A 22,733-nucleotide genomic window follows, 5' to 3' on the forward strand; every position below is an offset into this window, starting at 1 on the left:
TCTTTTATTTTTTTCATTTTACTATGAAAGTATAGCACTCACTTTGGTTGCTCAGACCTTTATGGAGACATAAGGTGGATGTGAGGTTAACTCTTGTACCTAGGAAATATTGAAATTGTAGGTCATGCCATGTCCTCACCCCCCTGGGTTGTGTGTGTGCTGGACAAGGATGCCATGCACAGGTCCTCCTTAGAGGGATGTGACTATGTCCATGCTTTTTGTTGAACTTTGGGCTTCCACAAGTTCCAATTTTCATTCTTTTGAACCCTTAAAAGTAGTTTGATTATTTAAATTTTACATGTGCGGAATCATGTTCACACAAGTCTTCTAACTGCCTTGCCAAATTAAAGGGTTGTACATACACACAGATACATAGCATAATGTCACAGATATACTTGACTGTCCATACTGTACCATTACAGAGAAATAAACTGCTACTCACATGGAGTAGCAGTAACTGGAGGAATTTTATAGGAAACAGATTCTATGTCCACTCTTCACTAATGAAGGTGGTGCTGGCCCCTGAAAAATCTTTTTGATGCCCCAAAGGGAGGCCTTGTCTTCTTTGCTCACTCTTATTCTATACTAAACTTAAAACTATATTTCTAAGTATCTCCAAGATCTCCAACTGTAGAATTGATTGTGGTTGATTTCATTTCTAAAGGGGAGTCAGGCTTCCAACTTTTCAGTAGACTTTACTGTCTTTTGGGTTTTCTTTTACTCATTAAAGTGGTTTTATGAATCTTATAAAAATATTTAGCTGTGGGGCTAGAGAGTCAGAGGTAAAGAGTACTTACTACTCTTGCAGAGGACCTGGGTTCAATTCCAGTCACCGCTAGGGTGGCTGACAACCTCTCATAACCGCAGTTTCAGGAGAACTGGCTCTTCTTCTGACCTCTGTGGGCTCCTGTACTTGCTTATACTCAGGCACACACATGCCAATAAAAAATATACTTAAAGATACTTAAGCCTCTTTACATATTTCTTTTATATTTATGTAATTTCATATTCCTTGCGTAGCTATAATTTTTATTTGTTTGCCTTCAAAATGTGTTTAATAGGGACTATGGTTCCTGTTCAGAATCGGTGCTTCTTTCTTCTGCTTCAGCTTGCTGTCCCTTTTGTCTCCCTTCCTCTTAAGATACACAGAGACTAAAATGCTTTGCACTAGAGTTACAACACTATAGGATACTAGCGAGTTCGCTTTGAAATTGCATATTCAATACAGTTCATTCTAGGTAGCCTCAAGACGCTCAGAGCATCCATTGGATTTACCACACCTCGAATGTGAGAGCATCATCTTACTTGTCCCCGGTGTTTATTGATCCACAGTGCACACAGGCGAGTACAGACATACTTAAACTTTTCCATACAGACTGCAGACAGTGTCCATAAACATGGGGCCTTGAGGACTGGGCTGAACACTGCCACCCAAAGCTTAAAGTATGTTTACATGCTGCCACAGGGGAAGCCCAGGATGACACAATATCGTTGTATCCTGTGTCGCTGTGCATTCCAGGCCTTTCCTGTGTGCTTAGAGGGCCAGCAGGGTGTCACCGGTCTGTCTGCAGAAGGTGCAAACATCATTCACTCCACTGTGTCTCCCTTTGCTTCTCAGTGCTCTGAGAGTCTTGACCTTAAGGCTTTATTGGGAACAAACACTGGTCCTTGAGTGAAGTTCAGCAAGAAAAGCTTGAGGATCTTAAGTGACAGTCATACGTGATGTTTTCTTCTCAGCACCTAAATGCTTTGGGTGATGGCAGGCATAGCATTTTGCTGTTGTCTGTGAGTCACTGGTATAAAAACGAACCATGCCTTTTCTCTGAAAAGCAGCCTCCTTTGAGCTACTAAATGGTGGAAAGATACCGGAAGCCAGATTTGCCACCTATGATTTCTTTTTCTCCCTCTATGGTTTTGTTAATAGATACATAGAAGCACAAATCCAGCCGCCAGCGCACAGAGGTGGAGACTGCCCGGGAAGTTCTGTGCTCGGCTGTAGGTGTACAGTGATTGCTTCTCTTGCTATGCACTCATTTCTGATTTAAATATCTAATGATTCTCATCAAACAACATTTCAACTTTCTATGAGATCCTGCAAATGATCCCTTAGATCCCATTATGAGAAACAATGGGGGAAACGAGCTTTAATGGGGGGGCTGCAGTTCAGTCTCTGGGTTCCGCAGCTGTGTGGAACGGTGGTAGAACACGTCAGTTGAACGGCAGCCATCCACCCCAGTGGCATTGCCCATTATGTGAGGTAGAAAAATGATGGCTGCTGCAGGGTGTTTCATTTCTCTGTGGCATTCAGCTTTGGCATGAGCTTTGGCAGTTTTGTGGCCTGGCCTTTGCTCCTCTTGGAGATTGGAAAATCAACACACATCTTCTCCCCCAACCCTCAGTGCTTCATGGAGGTGTTGCTAATGTGAATGAGAACAGTTCTGATAGAATGCTTTTTGTCTTTGTGTGTAGTTGTGTTTCTGTGTGCGGATGTCACTTGTGTGGGTGAGTGTATGTGCATGCATGTGCATGTATGTGCATGCATGTGGAGGAGAGCCTCGAGTGTCATTCCTCAGATGCCGTCCACCTTTGTTTCTGAGACATAGAGAACATTAAATGACTGTTAGGACAAAACCATTATCTGTTACTTCCTAAGAGCTGACGGAAGATGGCCATTGTCACTTGGTGCTCATCATTGGTCTGGGAGCCCCAAGGATCTGCTTCTTCCTCCCCACTTCTAGGATTCCGTTGTCTCCTCTACCACCAAAGCTGGGATAGCTGGGTTTTGTTTTCCATTGTTTTGCTTTTTATATCTGATTTTATAGTTTCTGTCATGTTGTTTTTCTTGAGTTTTTGAGGATGATGTCATTCAATAGCACATTTTATTTTTTTAGGTAGCAAATACATTTGTTGAGTATACTACCAGAGGTGATAGGCTGAACAGCCATAAGAATGCCACCTGCAAGCCCAGAAGGATATTTGAAATAAATTGAGGAAATCAAGTTGACAAGTGTGAGGTGCGGGGTTAATCCATGTGCTGGCGAGTCAGTGAAAGACGTCTTAAACGTATAGTTAATGTACAGGCTCAGGGAGAGCCAGGGAGAGTCAGACTGGACACTGCAAGTTTCTCAGAGGAAACTGGCTGTGCTGAGGAACGGGGCATGGTTGATGAAGACGTGGCTGGAAGCTGACAGGTTACCATCGAGCTACAGCCATGTGGCCTCAGGAAAGTTAAGCTGTCTCCCCGAGTCCGTTTATTGGTTTGTAACTAGAAAATGTAATGGTATTTATGTATGGGGTTGGCAGAGAGTAAACAAGGTGGCCAGTATAAAGTACTAGCTGAAAGTCCCATGTAGAAGACACTAAAAATAAAAGCTCCATTTGAATAAGGCACATCACGGGGTAGGGGATGCTTTTCAAGATATTTGAAGAATATAACACACAGATAAGGTGTTCCTGGCATTGGCATTTGGTCACGTTGAAGAGAATGGATATTTCATTGAGAGCCAACAGCACTAACCATTCAACAGGTTTGGGGGGATATGCATAATTACTCAAAGCAGATATTTTAGCAGGCCAGTATAACGGATCCCCGGTACTATTTACTTTTATCTGAATCAATGAAAAGAGAAACATAAAGATTTAAGAGGAGGGGGACATTCTTCTCTCCACAGCTGGTCATGCGCCCAGTGTAGTTGGCAGTAGAGTGGATTGTTTGGAATGTGTTCCTAAAATCCTGTAATTTAATTTTCATTATTTATGTAACACAGTCAGTATATGTGGTGCTTTACCACACACACAAGACCAAATTTCTGGCCTGGGTTACTTTGCCCAAGAGTAGGCTGTAGCTGAAATACTCATCCCCACTGAACAGACCGAAACTTGGTAGCACTCTACTTTGGGTCTCATGAACCTAATCAGCGGGGACCCAAGGGAGGATGGCATTGCTGGGTGTGAACTAAGGGGTCAAGAACTGGGAAATAGGACTGGGATGGCAAAGGCTCCATGTGATATCTATGTCTTTGAGGGGCCCAGAAGAACGTGTAAGTATTTACTTTAGATAAGGAACAACCAGTTTGGTTTGCAGAAGGAAGTTCCTCCAGCAGTGGTCCAAGTCGTGATTCTCTTAGGACCGGTTCAGTGGTCTTTATTTTGTCCCATTCTACAAACTCAAGTTAGGAAAGAGTGCCGCTCCTAATGTGTGTCTATGAGAAGCTGCAATACGATTTCTAGAGAACTCTAGATGCCCAATTTGAAGATCTGATATAGATCCTTAGAGGGACTGCAAGTTAAAAGTTCTGACGTGAGGGGCTCCTCAATAGCACATGGGAAAATGGACCCTCAGTTACTATATTTGCCTTTCTAGAAACCTGTGTGCTTGCTTGTACTTGCTTATTATTTAATCACAGGTCTTCGTTTCCAAAAGAGTGGTGTGGACGGGGCTAAGCTAAGAATTTCATGTAAGGGGCAGATTCACAACTGGCTTACCAGTTTTGGGTTGCGTCAAAAAGATAGCCTTGAGATAAGTGCAAGGAATCACAATCAGAGGACAGAGTAAGCATTTGGGGTCAAAATTTATTCAGCATATGGTCGTATGCCACCAGGAACCATAAAGGATAAATTATTCTGACTCCATCCTTGGCAAGCTCTGTGTGGCTACAGAATCTAATTATTTTGCAAATCATTCCAGTTACTGACCACAGCTAGGAGATTACCCCCTAAATGAAGATTACCACTGAGATGGAGTGGGAGTCCTCCCCGGGGTTCCCTTTCAGAACTGTAGGAAAACAAAGCCATAAGTCCACATGTTAATCATTAGTGTAAGCTAAGTGCAATCTGCCCAGTCAATCACTTCACACATTTTCTATTTCAAGATGTTGGGATCCAGATCTTAACCTAAATTTTACATCCTCACATTTTCAAGCATCACTTGTTCCATTTGCATTACTGAGCGGAGTAGGGTATCCCCAGAACACACAGTGGCTGGCTGAATCAGGGAGGGGGCGGTGAGGTCACAAAACCTCTTTCAGCTCCCTGGGTACATGGCAAAGAATGTGAGTGTTGTGACATTTGATGGGGGTGTAAATTCTGCCCTGCACTGATAGCGCAGGGTTCTTATTTACGTCCCCACCTTTGTTTTTATGGAGCACGGAGTCACGGCACAAATGGCCATTTGTTTTCGAAAGCAGCCGGTCCAGGCCCAGGGTGGCAGTTCACAGAGCTAAGGGTTTTATAGCATTGTTTGTCAGCCTCTTTGGGCCCGGCTGCCTTCCTGTGGACCCATGTTTTCTCATCACACCTTCGAGCATCGCATCAAAGAGATGGTCTGGGAAACATGAAATGCCTTAGGAAGTCTCAAGTGTAGACAGGGCTTTGGTTGGGAAGCTGGCATCCGTGTGTTCCTTGCTACCTGGGTAAACAGGTACCCGTGGTCACTGTGGATGGCTAGCCGTAAGATGTGCAATGGCCAAATCTACAGGATGTCGTTACAGTGAGTTTTCCCAAGCACATGACTGGCTCAGTCTAACCCATTAGGATGTTTTATGGCAAGTATAAGCATGGGTGTCTGTTTGATAGATTCCATATTCGTGGAATGATTTATATTATGATATCAAATGTTAACCAGCCCCCGCCTTTTAGGAACCAGTCACAGAATGTTATTTTATGCCATCATATTTTAAAGTGACACAGTGGTCACACTAAATAGGGATAGTTCTGTTAAATGGAAGTGCAGATTTAGAGGGGAGGAGACACCCAGATTATTTCAACAAATCTGGTATTTAAAACTTAAAAGCTGCACAAGTGGGATTGTAGCAAAGCCCTGCCTGGCCCACACTCACGTGACTCGGCAGTTGTTAGAGTCTGTCTGGAACCAGTGGGGTGCACGGGGTACCAAGGCTCCTCAGGGGAGCTGGGTCTGGACCCTCCGTCTTTGCGGGTCGGCGATCTTCCCGTGTTTCTTTTCTCCTTCCCCCCTCCCTTCACTTGCTCTGATTGATGGAAACACGTGCTGGGGAGCTTTCCCTGACAATCTTCCCAAACACTGGAAGAAAGGCTGTGGTGGTGCTAGGTCTATTTTTGAAAAGAAGGCTGTTAATGTAAAGCCGGTGTTGATATATTCGGGTGAATTATAATGGGGATATTATTACAGCCTTCAAAGCTGAAAATGTATTATTTTTCTCACCTACTTTTGGTTGCTGATATTTGATCAGAGGAACATACTGTGCATCTGGCTAATTTGGGGATACTTATTTGTAGATTCTCAAAAGTCAAACTTTATCTTTCTGTATGTGTTCTCTAGTTACTCCCCCCGCCCCCAGCCTGTAATGGGGAAAGAGATAGCAATGCAGTCTGCCTGTACTCACCTGGTTGCTGGGGGATGCCGAACCCCCAAACATAACCTTTCAGACTTTTATAGCTTACTATTAGAAGTGCTTACAATGAAGATGTTTGAGGAAGTACTGATTTATCAGTGATTTTATGAATAAAGATAACAATTGTCTCTTGCCACGGCTGATTATAATTTCTAAAATCTTTCATAGTAAGTCTTGTTTCTCCGTCTGTATTTTCAAATGCCCATTGTCTTTGTGTGGAAGAGGTCACTCTGGATCAAAGAAACCTGGGGTAAACAGGTGCACCTCTCCATGGAACTCTTTAGGCTAAACACAGAACAGAGTATCCAGTGAGAAAATTAAAATTAGAACATTTTATAATTATAATCTGAAGTAATTTATTTTAAAGTTAATTTGTGTGCTGTGGCCCAGGTTCTGAAGGGATGGAGATGCCATGTCTCCGTTCGCCTTCTCCTGTGCCCTTTCCCCTGGCATAGAGAGGTTATTTTATTATTGTGTATTTGAGTCAGTGGACAAAAGAGTGAGTAGAAGAACTCTGCTGAATTTCAGAGAAAAGGTTCATTTCCTCGGTCCTTGCTCTTTAGAATATGCAACTGTTTTGTCCTGAATGATCAAAAAAACACGTATATGATCACATGGGGAGAGTTTTATACACACACACACACACACACACACACACACACACACAATTAGTAATAGTTCCTACCAGGTGGCACCTGTGTGCGAGTTTCAGCTCCAAGTATTTCCCACATAGTAATCCCTAATCTTCATGACTGTTTGCGGAGGGAACAGATGGTTGCTTTGTAGATGTGGAAACTGAGGCACGCATTAGGCCAAGTCACTTTCCAGAGTCTTGGGTCTTCTGTTTCACTGTATTAGGATTCGAACACAGTACAGTTTTGTCCTGGAACCCTTGCTTACAGTCTGATGACACACACTCCTGTGGAGTCCCACGCCCGGCTGGAGGAATTGCCTACAGGTGCTCTTTTAATTAACATGCTGAGAAATTCCCTAGAGATACTCCTCCTGCTTTTGAATCTTATCTCGGACCTTGTATCAGCTCTGGGAGTGCAGATCTGGGTAGTTCTTCTGCTTCTGCCAGTCTTCCCAGCCTCTGGTGGGGGTGGGGGGTGGGGGGGTATACTGGTTTCGCCAGAGTGTTGCATTTGGGCCCTGGGGTAAGAGGTGCTTAGCTTTGGTCTCCGAAAAACTCAGTTACCGTCTTGAGGAGTTTACTTACAACCCATCCAGTCAGCTTATTTTATTCTTACCGAATTGTGTCCTTGTTTGAATTAGGTGTACATAGGAACACATGATAATTATTATCAAACCCTAAGGAATTTAGTTAGGTCAAGGAAATAAGCAGATGGATTTCTGGAAGAGCAGGAAGGTCCTCAAAAGAGAAAGAATGGAGGAATGGCCTTGTGCCGCTTTGAGGGAGATGAGAAATGTTCTGATTTAAGATTTAAAAGGGGGCTAGAGGCCGGGTAGCATAATCCTTAGGACTGGGGAGCCTAGCTCTGGTCTGGGTTATTTCACCTTTCTGTGACCATTTTGGCTTCCCTCAAGAATGGTTTGATGGCAGGAATCCTTGGCTCCCTAGCACATCCTGAGGATCGAGACAGTAAGGATTCATGGTGTACTTCAAAGGATTCTTGCATGCAGGAAGTATGGAACAAATATTCTCATGGAAGTTGTCATTTTGCCATGGAGGAAATTGAATCTGAGGAGAGAAATTACTTAGCCAAAGTGGGAATCTTGACACACATGTAGACGGCCTTTTTAGTCTATTGAGAATTGGTGCAGAGCAAGCCTTTGCTTGACAGATACATGGCCTCTGCACTTTACTTGGGATCTCAAATACATACTCAACTTTTTGTCCTTTTCATCCGTCCCCCCCATCCTCTGACCCAGGGCAATGAATATATGCTGGGTGATTCGGAAGAAAGTGATTGTAAGCCAGCATAATGGGAAGGAAAAACAACTTCCCAGACATTTCTTCCATATAGAATCCAAATTTCAAATGTATTAATTTTGCCGAATGCCATGGCAACATACATATCTGCTTTTCAGTTCCTGAAAGGTATTTTGGGAATTATTGGCTCATGCTAGCTTGAGCGTTCGCGTCTTTCAGCTATAGAAATGCACCGTGTAGCGTCTTCATTCTGTGTTTGTGCTTCTATTCAAGAGGAGAATAAAAGCGGTCCATTCCTGGGTTGTAATATCCTCCGTGAGCCGTGGCTTTCTAAAACAGTCACACCTTGACTGAAATGAAAACTCCGCCGTATCATAAAAGATATTCTAATTACTGCATCTAGTTAAAAGGAGAATAAATCACTAAGAGATTATTTTAAGTGCCTTAAATATAATAAAAAAGAATAATGGACGCTGAACAGCTTGACAAGTTTGATGAATGCAGACGAAGGCTGCTTTCTGTTGCTTTTTGATGGAGAAGTGCATTTTACTTCCCGGGTATATTGTCAGAGGGAATTTTTGTTGGGAGATAAGGAGAAACCTTATCTTGGTTGAACATTTGCCAGGCCCCAGCATTAGCCTAGGCAGTACGTTATCTCAATCTCATTCAATCCTTCTCCGCCTTCTAGATAACATTATCCCCATTTTACATCTAAGACAAATGAGGCTTGGAATTTAAATCACTTGCTTCGAGGAGTGGAGCAACTGAGGAGAACCTAGAGTGTAGCCCGGGAGACTGAGACGTGGTGCCTCCCCCTTCTCTTTTATTGTTCCACAATAGCAATTGTCTCCATGGCACAGAGACACCAGTTGCATCACTTCTAATTGAGAATGGGTGTGTCCAGTGGGTTAAGCCTCTGTAAAATGGAAGAGTCGGCTGCTCCTTAACAGGGCACAAAAGGTTCTCTTTTTTATGTTAGCCTAATAAAAAGCAGTCTATGTACCTCTTTGCTCCATGTTTGGCCCACAGCAGAGGAGTGGCTGGGATAGTTTACTTTTAAAGTATTCAATGATATTCTCTCCCACTGATGGTAACTTAAGAGTTTTAGGTTATGTTTAATTATATGTTTAACCAAGAAGTTTTTAGCTGGTCCTGCACACTCAAATCATGTCCACTAAGTCTCTTTAAATTACCTTACCAGTCACGATGATGAGAGAGGGGCTGGAGAGATGGCCTAGTGGTTAAAAGCACTTACTGCTCTTGTAGAGAACCCCAGATGTGATGGCTCTCAGGGAATCTCATGCCAATTCCTGGCATGAGATCTGCTTCCATGGATGTGGTGCAAAATCCATTCAGGTGTGTGCACAAACACACAGACACACTCACACAAATAAAAAAAAATAAATCTATTAGAAAAGAAACAGTGTATGGCTACTGAAACTGTTGTGAGTTCCATTAACAGTGATAGAGTTTCGAAAACATTTTGTGAGTTTTCTGTTGGACATTCTCTCATAAGAAAAAATTCCTAATGGTTGTGAGAGTGCCGGTGTGGGTTTGTGAACAGGTGTGTGGGTTATATTGCTATAACTGAGGGACGGTGAGAAAATGAACTCAGAGGCCAGTCTTCCAGCTTTGGGTTTCATTGGCCATCTTGAAAATCGTTTTTACTCATTAAATGTGTCGCTGATTTTTGACCTATGCAGTAAGTCTATATTTTCTGGTTGACCACCATATTCCTGTACATCTCTCACGTGAGTTTGGGAGTTGCTTTGTAGATTTCTTTTCTTAAATCTGGCAAACAAAACCTAAAAAGTATTTAAAAGAATATAAAATGCAGGTGCTGATACAGTGTCACCTGCCACTAGAAGTGTGTGTGTGTGTGTGTGTGTGTGTGTGTGTGTGTGTGTTGTGTGTCTGTGTGTGTTCACATGGGTGGGTGCACTTGCTGGTGTAGCAGCCAGACATTACTTGAGTATCTTCCTTTATTCTCCACTTCTTTTGATTTGTTTTGTTTGTGTGTGTTGGGTGTACTTGCAGAATATACCCTTCCCTCACTCTGTGTGTGTTCATACATGCAGAGGCCAGAGGAGGTTTAATCTCCTGATCTGTTACTCTCCCCTACTCCCTTGTGATGGTGTCTCTCAGCCAGAAGCCTGAGTGATCCTCCTGTCTCTATCCCCCATCCCTATCCTTGGGATTATAAGAGCACATGACCATGCCTGGCTTTTTGTGTGGGTGCTGGGGATTTGAACTGGGGTCTTTACACTTGCATAATGAACACTCACCATTCCCCCCACAGCCCTTCCACCATGTATTTTGAGACAGGATTTCTTCACTGATCCTGAAGCTCACCATTTTGGCTAGACTGTCTGGTGTCTGGCTCCTGGGATCTCTCTCGACATTCTCACCCTCCCACAGTGCTAGGGCTAGAGTCAGCCATTATATGGATGCTAGGGATCTGAATTCCAGCTTGTACAACAAGTGCTTTGCCCACTGAGCATCGCCCCAGCCCTATTCTGTGGAAGTTTTCTTTTTGTGTGTGGTGCTGCTGATTGAATTTTTTTTTTTTTTCCCCCAGACAGGGTTTCTCTGTAGCCCTAGCTGTCCTGGAACTCACTAGATCAGGCTGGCTTCCCTCAAACTCAGAAATCCACCTGCCTCTGCCTCCAAGTGCTGAGATTAAAGGCGTGTGCCACCACCACCCAGCTGAATGTATTTTTAATAAGACTTCATTGGGATCAGGATTGTATTCATGTATATTTAATTGAGGGTATTTATAGGAATGCTACTCATGAAAACTTATAGAAATTAAGAAACTCTTCTGTTTTAATATTTTTCCCAAGTCTTTTTTAAAATAAGGAATATTACAAAATCATATATTTCTTGCTTGCCTCGTTAAACCTAATTTCCACACACTCCCATTTAAAGATGTACAGAATTACTTACTGGACTAACAAGTATATCCTCACATTCAAATATAAAATTTTACAGAATCATATGTGAACTGTCAACAAGTTCACGAAATTATATTCTGAGTTTTTTTTCAAAAATACTGCTATCTTAATAAGTAAAAGTCCAGCTTAACAGTGATCTCAGTTTGTGTGTGAGTGTGTATAATTACGTGTGTATGTGTGTGTGTACATGTATGTGTGTGAGTGCATGTGCATTTGTTTGTATGTGTAGGTCAGAGGTCAGAATCAGGTGTCATTCCTCAGTAATGTCCCTGATTCTCTAAGACAAAGTGTCTGATTGGTTTGGGGATCACCAAGTCCTGGAGGCTGGCAGGCCCTCGAACCCCAGGGGTCCTACTGTTAGCACCTCTGTGGGTTTGGGGTTACAGACATACACTACTGTACCTTTCTGGTTTTCAAGGTTTTGAGTTGAGATCCTCCTACTTGGGATGAAAACACTTTAATAGTGTGAGCTCTCTCCCAGCTCCTGCTCTCAAATTTTCTTAAGCTCACGTGGATCCTTAATATTTTATTGACTGATGACAGATAATGTCATAGTCTCCCTTCCTTTGACATATTGAATTTTATGAAGATGTAAATAAGTACCAAAGGGACGACGAGTGTTGTTTCCTAATCAGGGATGACCTTTGCCATGATCTCTCTTGATCAAATAAGCAGATAGTATTTACAATTGTATTAGTGTGTAAATGAGAATACAGTTTATAATAAAGGTGCTAATAGTCAGTCTGTTTAATGATCTTTTATAACTAAATTTTAGTTCGGATCGTATGACCTCCTACTGGTAAAAATAGTATGGAACTGGTTTGTGTCTGAGAACTGTGTTTAGAATATGTGTGGTCAATGGTTTAAGGGATAGATTAAACAATGGGTCTCTCATTAAAATTATTTTTATTAAAAAATTATATTATGGTCGATTTTCAGGTTAGATACAGAGTAAGATATTCCTGTTGTAATTAGCTGTCTTTGTAAGTATCTGCGTTGTTAAATATTTTATGGCTGCCCCATGAAAATCTTCATGGTTCAAAATTTGTAGTGACTTTGATCAAATTAATGAAACTAGGGTAATGTGAATCGTGTTTTAAAAAAAGAATCCTTTTAAAGTTGTGATTACTGTGTTAAAAATGCAATTTACAGTGTGAAATGCCATACAAAGGTTAAATGGTATTAAAGATAATAATGTGTATAACGAAATTGAGAAAAGAGTGTTTAACAAGAGTTTTTTATGGTTATGGAAAGGAAGGAGGAATTTTTACACTATTAGTAACCATTTGGTATTTTCAAGTTCAGCAGCCTCAAATAAATGTATCGTGAAAATGAAAGGGCATATTTCTTTTTCTTTTTTAAATTTAATTTTATTTTATACATATGGGTTTTTTTGTCTGCATGTATGTCTTCTACATCACATGTGTGCCGTGCCCATGGAGGTCAGGAGAGAGCATTGAGTCCCTAAGAACTGTGAGGCACCATGTGGGTGGTGGGATCTGAACCTGGGTCCTCTGGAAGGGTGTTGGCAAGTGCTCTTAACCGCTGAGCCACCTTCCCAGCCTCTCTATTAAAAAAAAAAAAATTTTTTTTTTTCTTTTTGAAATAGGCTTTCTCTATCTAGCCTGGATTGTTTTGGAATTATCTGTAGCTCAGGCTGCCCTTGAATTTTGATTCCCTTACCTCATCCTTCCAAGCACTGAGATTAGAGTCAGGCACCACCACACCCAGCTACCATGGCACCCAGCTACCACGGCACAATTCTTAGAGCCCTGCGCACACTCAAGTCACACCAGTGGTGGTAGAGGTCTTAAGTGGTATTATTTGTTTTTCTGGATTTCACCACAGTTCCTTGGGGGTCATTTTTTCACTGGTTTTCATTGTGTTGACTCTCTTTTTCAACCCCAACTCTCTTTTGATTTCATTGGTTGTGTTTTCAGTCCCTTGATGTTCTCTCTGGTTCTACTTCAAGTTGATCTGTTCCTGTGGTTTCTGGTCTTTCCTTTGCATCTCCCAACATTTAAAAGGCTGCCGGCCTCTGAGTGGGCCGTTGACTCTGTGTGTCAAAGATCTTGGGTGCTATCAGCCCCTTGTGTTTCTGTGGCCGACTCCACAGTTGATCTCTTTGTCATGTGTTTCTAATTTTTGGTTTTTGAGAATTTATTTTCTTTTTTAAAAATTACACCTTAAAAATGATTTTTTTTTTTTAGAAGTTTGAGCTCATTTTCAACTGGGCCATTTATCTTCGCTGTAGTGCCAAGTGCTGTGGTTTAGAGCATAGTTCTTAAAAGCTTGTTTTATGTTAGTTTCTTCCAGTTTCCTGGGAATTATTTTTGGACCTAACGTTGGTCTTTACATGAATTTTATGATGTGGGATCCCAAACTGTGTAAATAGTATGAAGTTAGCTTTTGCTAGTGCATATAGGGCGGCTTCAGAGATTTGGTTACTAGCAATCCCCCGGCCTTCCCCTCCCCCAGCCTTCACCAGCATGTGTTTTGGGACTCCTTCACTGAATTAATTGGTGACATACAGTCAGTCAGTAGCCTTTACAAATCTCTGGCTTTGTGTAGAAGTCTTAGGACCTATCCCTCCTGAGGCATTGACACACTAGTCCCTATGCCTTGGCCTAGACTGTTATGACACTGTAGCCCTGCTGTTCCCCCTTGATGCTTTCTGCTCAGAACCTGAAGGGCTTCTGTCGGAAGAACAGAATCTCTGTTCTTCCATTTCAATCTCTGAAATCCCACCAGGATCCTCTTAGAGACACAGCCATCTAGAGAAGTACTGTAAAAAGATGGGGGTCGGTCTTTGTAGCCGCTTTCACTGAAAGGTCGTTGGTACGCATAGGGTGTGTTTAACATTCCTGCAATCATTCTGTTGTTTTCCCATGGGCTTGGTCTCTGGGGCCAGGCACTGGCCTATCAGAAGGGTTGCCAGCACTAACGCCCTACATTCTGAGGAAACTCTCAGTCCTGGGTGGACCTGGACACTTTTTCTTCCTAGTCTTCGTTTCTCTTCTATAGACTCTGAAAGTCTTCAAAAGCTGTCCTGCCTGGGAGCCTGGTGACCCAAGCTCCACCTCCGCTGAAACATTCAGATTTCTTCGTTAGGATGTTTTAAATAAGTCAAATACTAACTAGTAGTCTATTTGAGAGCAGGCTCTGGATGGCTGGTGGACGGAAGGCTTCCCAGCTCCTGAGAAAGTCTAGGAACCGTGATCACAATGTACTTAATTTAGTCTTTCTGCTGGGGGACTGGCAGATGATGCTTCGAGAGCTGTCTTCAGTGTTGCTGTGGGTAGCGCTGAAAAACCTTCAAGTATGCATTTCCCATTGCTTTTATTGTAGACATCTGTGAGGCAAAGAAGAGGCAAATGATAGCTTTACTCATTTACCAGTGATGCAAATCAAATGTGCCCCTGGCAACAAAACGACTCCTGACACCTTTGCCCTTTTCTGCACTGATTTGAACTGTAGATACTTGTTCGCACTCCATTCCAGACTCGCAAATGACGCCAGCTCCCAGGATAACCTCCATACCTGGGTCGCTCACCATGGCCTGTGGAGCTCAGGGGGTCCTTGTGCATTAAGACTCTATTGTCTACTCACTGATTAAGACTTAGTGACCTGGAGACCAGTGGGTGGCTCCTATAGGAAAGGCCTAGATCTCCATCACCTGTCCTTGGAGTGAGAAAATACCCATGAGCCCTTCCTCAGTTTCTGAATCATGATTCTGAAAGAACCCTTCCCGAGAATTAAACAAGACCCTCAGCACACATCTGAGCACACAGTTCACATGGGAATGAGACTCTTCTCTGGAAGGAGGGTAATTCAAAAAGCTAATCCAAGGGGAAAGGACACTGTCCAGGAAGCAAAGTGGGGTGGCCAGGATGCTTGACTATGTGAGCACCGTTTTTTGCAGATATCAGTTCCAGGGTGGCTTGCATTTTCTTCAAACCTTCCAGTGTGATGGGAGACACAAAGGTTTTGGGGTTTCTTTTTGAACAAATTTATTCTGTAATAGCAACAAAATTCATAGTGCAGACTTTCCAGTGGCATTAGCATACTTATTTGATTAATTTATTGTGGAAATCTTCGATCTTAGGAAATCTGTCTTATGTTGGTTCTGATAACAGGACAATATTGTCATAATGCCTTATTGCTTGATGAAGCATCCCAATAGCTGTAAACTTGATATTTTCTTATACTTATTTCTGAATAATTGTTTGTGCTGATTGCTATTATCTTTTTTACAGAGTCATTGGCTTTTGAAAGCCTAATGTGTTTAGGGAGACACTGGGTTATGTAATTATATTAACTGTAATTCTGGTCTTTTGTACATTTGTTCCTATGGAGCTGTGGTTTAATAGCCCCAGGCTGGAAGTTTAACAGCTCATGGTCCTGTCCCCATGATGCTGTTAAATGTGAACACATATTTGAATGTTAGAGACTAGGATTTCCTGGTCTTCAAACAGTCAAACACCTTTTCTGTACTTCGCAGAAACACAGTAGTGACTTACACAGTTTAGATGCTGTCTGAGGGAGATCAGGAATGAAAACCTCACCAAAATTTTACTAGAAATATTATTTCTCTTTGTTGGCTTTGAATCTAGGGATTGCTTGTGATCTGAGATAATACATACATATATATATATATATATATACATAAAATATATAATAGTGAGAAATATTACAACTTTAATTTCTTATTGTGGCCAGATTAATCAGGTGAAAGCATGAAGCACAGTTTTATGTAAATTACACATTTTAGATTGGAGAAAGTGGAAAAACTTTTTTTTTTTTACAATAAAAGCTTTACTAAGCCCTTTTATGGATTTTCTGGTTTGTTCTCATTTGTCACTGAACTGCTTCCAGATGTAAAATAGTAGTTTCTCGAAATTGCAAGGACTCTGCTATCAAGACCAGGTGGGCATGACTTTATAGCCATTTCACTTCTAATTTTTAGTGTTGGAACCCCAAGAATGTCTGGAGCTGATAATTGATTTAACTCTGTACCTACTAATTGGACCAGGGCACAACTTGGTGTTTTTATCTCTTCTATTATACATTTTATTTCTGCTTCAATTATTGTGTGCCTTTGGCAAAAAGGAGATGATTTTACTCTGTTTTAAGATTTGCCTCTGAAAGGGGGGGGAATATTTTTTATCACCTATTTTCTCACATAATCTGGTATGGTTCTCAGACAATGAGAAGAATGAGACAACTCTGTAAGGCTTGGTAGTGTTATGTCTATGTGCGTGTGTTTGTTCATGTGGGTGTATGCTTGTGAGTGTTTGCGCGTGTGCCTTTGGAGACCAGAGTTCAACCTTGGTCAGCATTCCTTAGGAGCTGTCCACATTTATTCATTGGTTTTTTTTTTTTTTTTGAACGTAGACCAGGCTGGTCTGGAATTTACAGAGATCCACCTGTGTCCGTCTCCTGAGTGGTAGAATTAAAAGTGTGTGCCACCACATTGAGCCACATTGAGTGTATTTTGAGACAGGGTCTCTTACTGGTTCAGAGCTTACCAAGTAAGTACTCTAGGCTAGCTAGCCTATCTTTGCCTCTTCAGTGCTGGGATTAAGCTCAGCCACCGTCACCATTGCCTGGCTTTCCTATGTGGGTTCCAGGGCTCAACTTCAGCTTATGAAGCAAGCGTTTCACTGACCGAGTAAGCTCCCTGGCCCCTGTTATATTGCTTTGTAAAAATAATAATCGGAAAAAAATTTATTCCTTTGATTTCTAATATGCCAATTCTAAAAAAGAAAAGAAACCTGTTTGTACATGTTCCATCCCCTTGTTGGTGAGTTTACCTAACTAAAGTAAGAATGGTATCTGTAATTATTTGTTCATGTTGGTGTAGAATTTGAATTCATTGTAGGCGGCTGTGATTTTTCTACCTTGACCCTTTTTGGCAGAACCTTGAATCTTTAGGTGCTGCTGTCCCTGGAAGGGTTTGCTAAGTCGTACCCTTGGTGATGGCAGTAGACACCACACTCAGGGGAACAGTCCTGAAATTCGGAGACCCTTCTTCACTGACCCCCAGCCACTGTCCCTCATGGGATGCTCTTGGCAGCCTCAGTGGGAAATCTAACTGAGGCGTGGAGACTGAAGCTCGATTGTCTCCCCTGGGTTGTAAGGATAAGGGTTCTTCATACTCAGCGCCTGGGCACACAGTAGGAGCTTTCCTCTTTCCTCTTCATTTACTACTGTGTCATTTTGTTTATATGTTCACAGGATCCAAGTGGAATGTAAATAGCATGGTGATGTTTAAGAAAGTGACACATAGGATCGATGTCGCAGTCTTGAAAAGAGGCTTTCTAAATGGCAATTTGAATCTCCTTTCATGAGAGCCCTGAGCTGCTTGAGCGAAGAACACAGCTCAGAACTCTTAGGTTCCAGCCCCGCCCCCACCTTCTGGATCCTTGCTCTTGAAAACCTTCTGGGCATCTAGTGGACACTCTGGTGGTCGGAAACCTAAGCCTTTTTCTTCGAGTGGAAAGGTGGGGTGGGGATGGCTGAGCATCGAGTGAGAGGGACGGACACACAGCGCCTTGTCCAGCACTGCCATCTCTTCCAGACATATAATGCCATGTCCCGCTCTTAGCTGTCTCCCACTCCCCAGTGCCAGCAAAGCACCTGGGAGGCCTTTGCTTGTATTCTTCTCAGGACACACCAGGTCTACCTGACCTCATTTTGCATTCGTTTAACTTGAGTCTGTCGCTTTCTCTTCCGCTTTAGCAGTTAAGTTCCAGCGAAGCCCAGTTGTAAGCATTGTGGCACAGGGAAAGTGCACCACACATATTTTCTTAAAGAAAGAACAAAGGAAGGTGAAATGAAAGGAGACATTGGCAAGTGGAGGGACCTGGAAGGAGAACACTGAAAGCCGAGGATGAAAAGAGATGTCTTCTAACTCATTGAGATTATCAGAAAGCAGTCCTCTTATTAATGGGAATTTAAAAAAAGAGTCTGCTGGACTCTTTGGAAGGAGTCTAGATTTGGTTATGTGGAAATTTGCAGTAACAAGTTTGCCAAATGTTTCCTCGTGAACAATAAGAGTAGGAGAAGGTCTGGAAACTTTGGAGACACTTGCAGATTGTCCTGAATTTGCAGCGCAGGGTTGTGACGCCTAGGCATTGAGGCTGCCCAATGATCCTCTGAGCAGCTGGGGAGGCCTTAATGGTGTCCAGCTGTGTGCCCAGGGACTGCCTCCTCTCAGAGTCACATTAACCAGGTAGAGACCCTGCCCTGCCTGCCTCCCTGTGGACTTTATGGGTCCCTGTAGACTGTTGCATTGATCTTTCGTTTTGGGGTTTTATAGCAATTCTAAGCATGTGAGTGTGCACATATTCACTCTTTGATGTGCCCTTTGATAGAAGCCAGAGCGCTTTACCTGTGCCTGTGTTTAATAATAGTGGGGGGTCGAATGCCCTGCAGCACAGTACTCCCTGGGATGCTGGTTGCATGCCACTCTATTGGGGATGCTGGTTGGCAGGCTTTAATCAGGGGTGTTTGAGCATGAAATATATTAAAGGTAGTTAGACATATAGCTTTGTTACCATTTTGTTTTGTTTGTAACCACACTTTTATTCCATTGTGTCACTCTCTAGAAAGGAGGGTGGGTGGGGACTTATAGGAGACCCAAATGGCAAAACTCACACAATCACAGGACATCTGTGACTTGTCATATTTTTTTTCTTACTTTGTTTTTCTGATATCCTTATGAGACCAGTTCGTACCCCGTTTTCAGATAGGCAAGTTAAGCATTTTGGAACCCTGCTTTCACTGCGCTCTTAGAATTCTGTACTCTTTTAACATGTGAAAATCTAATGTGACCATGACACAGAAGGATATTTTCAAGGCTTGTGGGGAAGTGGCTGCCTATTTTCATGGGAACTCACTGTATATAGACTGCACCATATGTTTTAAGAGTTGGAAGAACCTTCAATGGGACCATCCCCTATGTGGGAATCCCCTCTCCTACAAGGCAGCTACAGAGGCATGATCTGACTGGACCTGGATATTTCCAGTTTTCAAACTGTCAACATGTCAAAGGGTTAGGATAGTTGAATAAATCTTTATATGCTTAGGCCCAATAGTATTTAGCAGAAGTGATCATATTATGATTTTCTCTCTTCCCTTGACTTTTTTTTTTCCCATCTCTTGACCACCCCTTATTTATTAAAAAAAAAAAAAAAAAAATCAGCTTTCCATGTCCTTAACTTCAATTAGTGAGGACTTGATTTGGAAGGGCCAGGAGTTCCCTAGATGCTGATGTGGCTTTTACAGGTGACAGGATTCTGTTAGGATTGGAGACTGAGCCATGATACGCCCCAGCTGCTGACAGTAATGATACTGAGGAAGTGATGTCACTTACCTACTTAATCCATCTTTGGTGGCATCGCTGGAAGAGGTTGTGTTTCTTTGGAGTACTCAGGTCACATAGTACAAGTTAGATGAGACATTTAAAAAAGACACTGTGGGCCTGAAGTGCTCAAACGGCAGGTGGCCCCAAACGACCCATTTCCCTGGGCTCACTCCTAATTACTTTGTTGTTTGTTGGAATTCATTGATGAGGGTAAATCCAATTTTGAGGTCGTATACTGGAGCAAGTCCTAAGTATTTGATGACACACAATTTTGGGACATTTCTAAGTTTCATAATTCCTGAGTTTAGGAACATTAGCAGTGGTGTAGGGGTGCTCTATGGAAGTGTCATGGCTACATTAGTAGAATAATTATCCTAATGTAGGTTTGCACATGATTGGTGTGTATCCATGTGTAGCTCGATTTTCATTTGTGTATATGCGAAAGCTGAGATTTTGAGAGCTTTATTTCATTTTGAGACCTTTATTGGAACTCACAAAGTTTCTTTAAATTACTTCCCCCCACCTCTGTTCTCTGGTTATTGAGGGGTTTATTTGTCTGCGCCAAGCCTGGTGTCAAGTCCTGGGGATAAAGATCAATAAGACTAGGCTTTGTACTCGGGCCTGGATGCAAGTAACTCACTCTCTGGCAGGAGGTAGACCAAAGAAGCAGCCCTGGGACCCAGAGTGTGCCTGTTCAGCCTCCTAGTGTGGTTTCCGGAAGCTTACCAGGGAGCATCACTTACAATCTAGCCAAAATTTCATAGATTGTCTGTTTCTAGAGCACCCTTTTCAAGAGCCTCAGTTTTTATTAGTTATAATTTCCTAACATTTCAGTAAGAAACAAAACAAAAAACAAAAACAAAGAAACCCTTGCTGATAATTTGGAAGTGTTTTCCACGTGAGTAACTTTTTTAAGTATCTTATTTTAAAAATTTTGTTTCATTTTCCTCCTGGCTTTTTAAATATACTTAAAAATATTTTTAACCATATCTAATTTTTGCAACTTCTAAACAACTTTCTAAGCAGTCACCTCCTGACCCCCTTTCCCCCCACTTCGCTGTTCCCTCCTCCCCGGGCCACCTCCCTTTCTTTAGAGCCCCCGCATAATGCTATTCCTTTACAGTCCAGCCATCTGCCTGTTTTAGCCTCCTCTTCACTCTCCCTGTTTCTTCTATATAGATTTCCCCATATGTCTGCCTCCTCCTTTATCCACAAGTCCAGACACTCCTCCATAGCTTTCTTACCACCCCATCCTGGTGGCCCGTCTGTTCATAAATAACTCTTTCATCCGCTTTGGATCCCCAGCCCCCACTCGTGCTAAAAAGAGCGCAAAGAAACCTTAAGTGCGCAGAGCCAAGCTACCCAGCGCGGTTTTCATTTAGAGCCGGCTCCCTCCCTCCCATCACCTGCTTTCTTTCCCACTTTTCATTCCTTACCTTCTTTGTGCAGGTCCCCAGTTGCCCCTCGGCGTTTGTGCTGAACTGGCCACACAGTGAGTTGGTATCTTCAGGACAGTTTGCTTCTTGTGGGGAGACCTGCTTTTGCCCCGATGGGTTGCTCTTCTTGCAGCTGTCAAACTCAAGCTTTGTTCTCTGGGAAATTCATGGGATACCTCGGGCATAGCGTTCTCCTCACCTGGGTGCACGGCAACCACAGGGAGGCTCTGGATGGGTTCTTTTGTAAGCCTAGTTCTGTGCCACGAAGGGGCTGTTATAGGATAGCCCACTGGAACGGCACTGTTGAGGGCTCTGGAATGTTCTAGATACTTGAGATGCATGTTGCATATCCTGCCAGTGCTGTGTGCTGGTGATCGTCTCCCCACTGTTTAGGGGAAGCATTGGCATTTAGATTCCCTTTGTTAACTGTAGCCATTCCAAAATTGTTAGTGTTTTTCCTTCCTGATGTCAGTGATAATTTTATCCGGAGGCCCCGTGGAGATTTCACTCAGTAGGAAACAAATCTAGGTAAGATTGCCTTGAAAGTCAATCAAAACCTACAAGGACTAGTATATCATCCCCGTTGTTTTAAAGATAACATCGGAGCGGTCGCTAGGTTGTGCGCTGTGTCTAATGAGGACTAATGGTAAAGACACTTTGGCTCTGTCTGTCTGTCTTAGTCCTCTAACTAGGAAGGGAGGAAGGAAGGAAGGAAGGAAGGAAGGAAGGAAGGAAGGAAGGAAGGAAAAAGAAAACGTGGATTTAAGTTATCCTCGTTCTCTTCTGGGTGAACATCATGGGAAAATGAAAGAGAGAACAGTGTGTTTCTGAGGTGGTGAGAAAGAACTCTGCAGCTCTAGAAGGTTATTAACATCATGAAAATGAAAAATCTCCAAAAAATAAGGCATTTCGTTTTAAAGGCCATGTGTTTCCAAAAGGAGATTAGAGTATGTTTTGTTATTTTTAATGTATTTATGCCTTTATTTATTTTTGGTTTTTATATTGAAGAATGAGGCTTCATTGCTCCAGGGACAAGAGTGTCAGAAAAGGGGAACATGAAAGAATGAAAAGATGCTGAGCCAGCAGCAGACCACATGCCAGTGACTCAGAGCCTTTCTGGAATTCAAAGTTAGTCGCTAATGAGATACAAATTTCCAGGGGAAAACTTAGCTCAGAGTAAGACATTTTACCTCAGTCATACTGATGCCAAAGCTAGGTCTATGTGAAATTTGTACCAGTGTTGAGATTCTGCTAATCGGTAGCCATGCAAAGATCCAATACATTTTCAATGTTTCATCTTGTTAGAACATTTCCCTGGGAACATCTTAGGAAGGCTTTAAAAACCACTGAATTTTATAATAGTTTTGGTTATGGATAAAGTTTCACAGGCTGAGTATTTGCACATTATTGACCCCACAAGTATACAGCGTGTTACAGATCCCTCTGGGGTCTGTGCTGGATAGGAATGTATTGGATTATGGTGATGTTTCTAGGAGAGTGGAATTCTAAACTCCACTTTTTATTAAATGAAATTGATTGTCTCACCCACACCAAGTCATACACCCGAGATTAGATACTTAATACCTCAGTAGTCGTACTGTTATGGGGGCGTCTGCAGATGGTCTGCGACTTCAGACTAGAAAGGTCTCTGGAGATTGTAGACCTGGGAGGAAGGACAGTAGATTTTCTCCCTGTCACCCTTTTGCTTTC

General features: G+C 42.4%; 1 protein-coding gene and 1 long non-coding RNA gene across 15 annotated transcripts in view; one reads left to right on the forward strand and one right to left on the reverse strand.

Moving 5' to 3' along the window:
• Positions 1–22,733, forward strand: part of Tcf4 (transcription factor 4) — a 347,519-nt gene that overhangs the window by 35,029 nt on the left and 289,757 nt on the right. The gene's annotated exons all lie outside the window — the stretch shown is intronic.
• Positions 11,074–21,694, reverse strand: LOC128112948 (uncharacterized). Its single transcript, XR_008219239.1, has 2 exons — positions 21,024–21,694; positions 11,074–14,571 (listed from the first exon to the last, which is right to left on the reverse strand). It is a non-coding gene; the product is annotated as an uncharacterized LOC128112948 (long non-coding RNA).

The sequence above is a fragment of the Peromyscus californicus genome, unplaced genomic scaffold, assembly GCF_007827085.1.
Source record: "Peromyscus californicus insignis strain IS unplaced genomic scaffold, ASM782708v3 Scaffold_17__1_contigs__length_78620276, whole genome shotgun sequence".
Lineage (NCBI taxonomy): Eukaryota > Metazoa > Chordata > Mammalia > Rodentia > Cricetidae > Peromyscus > Peromyscus californicus.